The 2,176-nt window shown below is 33.9% G+C and overlaps 1 non-coding gene across 1 annotated transcript; it reads left to right on the top strand.

The window, feature by feature from the left end:
* The first annotated feature begins 1,303 nt into the window (after window positions 1–1,303).
* TRNAG-GCC lies at window positions 1,304–1,374 on the top strand. The gene has a single exon. It is a non-coding gene; the product is annotated as a tRNA-Gly (tRNA).
* The last annotated feature ends 802 nt before the right edge of the window (window positions 1,375–2,176 follow it).

The raw sequence follows: 2,176 nt of genomic DNA, 5'->3' as shown, positions 1-2,176 counted from the left end.
AAATGCAATTTATCTTTATAAAACTGGGAGAGGTCTGATTGTCTTTCTTTGACTTTTATAAAGACCAACATTTTTACTGTTATTTAGGAGCTTAGCTGAAAGCCTTGAAGATTACCATGTTTGATTCTTTATTGGTACACTATATTTTGTGCAACTTGCCTCATTAATAAGCTTTTTTTAAGATCTCTTATAACACATATAAGGATAAGTGGTTTGGCTATATGTGCTCAAAAAGAGGAAAGGTTACTGATGGAAAAAGGAGAAAAGGTGAACTTGACTACTTCTATAAAGAGTAAAAATAATCAAATTAATCATAAAAGAAAAATTCTTGTTCAACTGCATCTAAAGAATAAGTTAAAGTATTTCTTTTATAAAAAGAAAGGACACATAAAGAAAGACTATTTAAAATTCAAGACTTGACTAGACAAGAAAAATAATTTATTTATTTTTATTTGTTATAAATCAAATATGTTTAGTATTAATTATAACACACAGTGGATTAATTCTAATTCTACAACCATCTTAGTTTTCAATCTTATAGTAGGAACAACAAAAAAAAAAAAAAAAAAACCTTGATAATTATTTTAGTTCATTTAAAGTGAGGCTCAGCAAAAATTACAAAGGCAATATAGATATCTGAGGTGGTAGGGGATCCAAAGCATAGCTAGATACCAATTCTGCGCCAAGCTGCAAAACCTATATCATTCAATTTAATCACATTGATCTTGTATGAACTAATTGCTATAGTGGAACACGGATTACTCTCATATAACTTTTACACCATTAATTTTTCACATGTGATTAAATAAGCACAAACATAGAAAATGAGACAGAAGATTAGAATCCACGATTTCATCTTAATGTTTGTAGCAGGCTTTTGCTGAAGCTTGGTTCAAATAATTTTTCACTTTGATTGAATAATGTGATTTATGAATGCAGGGATTGATTAATGATTAGTGTGTGAAATAAAATTTCTTGTATGAAATTACGGTGTGCACTTTTTCATATATTTTATATAGCTTAATTTCTTTGTTCGAATTGCTACGTAGACGTGGAATTATGGATGTGTCTACTAATTTTAAAAACTTTTATAGCGGTGAGTAGAATAGTAATTTGTGTACCAAACAGTAACTCAAGTAGCAAAATATGCAGTCACCTACTTACCATTTTACTAGTTATCACCCCAGGGTCAGTAGCACTGATTAAATTTGAAGGTGGAATGCTGGTTTAAGCATGTGGAAACGGTACTATACGTTGTGACAAATCAATGTAATATTTAAAAAATAAATCTTAAAAGTATGTCGCACCAGTGGTCTAGTGGTAGAATAGTACCCTGCCACGGTACAGACCCGGGTTCGATTCCCGGCTGGTGCAAATGCTGTTTTGTTTTTTGTCTTCTCTCCTATCAATTGGATTTCCTTTCCCCCTCTCTATTTTTTTTTTCTTTTTCTTTTCAAGTTAAACAGTTTACTACTTCACTGCTGACAACTGACAAACGACAATAATGGAATTTCTATTTTCCACACACAAACTTGTATTAAACTTTATTATATAGGAATTTCGGCCAAAAATGATTGTTCTTTTGGTAACAAAAATGAAGCTTTAAATCCAGCACATTCAAACAACACATGCATAAACTAGACGCCAAATATATAACTTCATGCTCCTTGCTTAAGTCAACGGCACCTCCAATGGAAAGAGAGTGAGTTTGGGGATGGTTTTTCGGTGGCTTCAGGCGAACAACGGCAGTCCAAAACAAAGCGGAAAGGAAGTCAAATGGAGTGGCATTGGAGCATACATCAGGAACATGGGAAAGGCATTGCTTCATGACTGAATTGGTGATCTTGAAAGTTGCCGTGGCTATGTTCTTGGATGGTGCATGTGGTTGTTGCTGGTGAGATAGTGACTTTATTGCATTGGGGTTTGGAACAGGTGATGGTGGCGCTGTGCTGAAGAATGGACGGTGTGTGATGGGTAATTGGCATTGTGACTGGGTCCATGATTTGAAGAATGATGCTGTACTAGTTAGATCAGCAAGCATGTGACTACAACTCAGTGCTACTGCAACTCCTCCTTCGAAGCTGTTTATCTGCAACAATACCCCAAATCCTTCTTCTCAATTTAATCTGAATTTAAGGACTTTTTATTTAAAAGTACGAACAACAAGTTTCAGTTA

Source organism: Abrus precatorius, unplaced genomic scaffold (assembly GCF_003935025.1).
Source record: "Abrus precatorius isolate BTA unplaced genomic scaffold, Abrus_2018 Scaffold7, whole genome shotgun sequence".
Taxonomy (NCBI): Eukaryota; Viridiplantae; Streptophyta; class Magnoliopsida; order Fabales; family Fabaceae; genus Abrus; species Abrus precatorius.
Note: the sequence above shows the minus strand (reverse complement) of the source record. Positions and strands in the feature narration are given on the sequence as shown.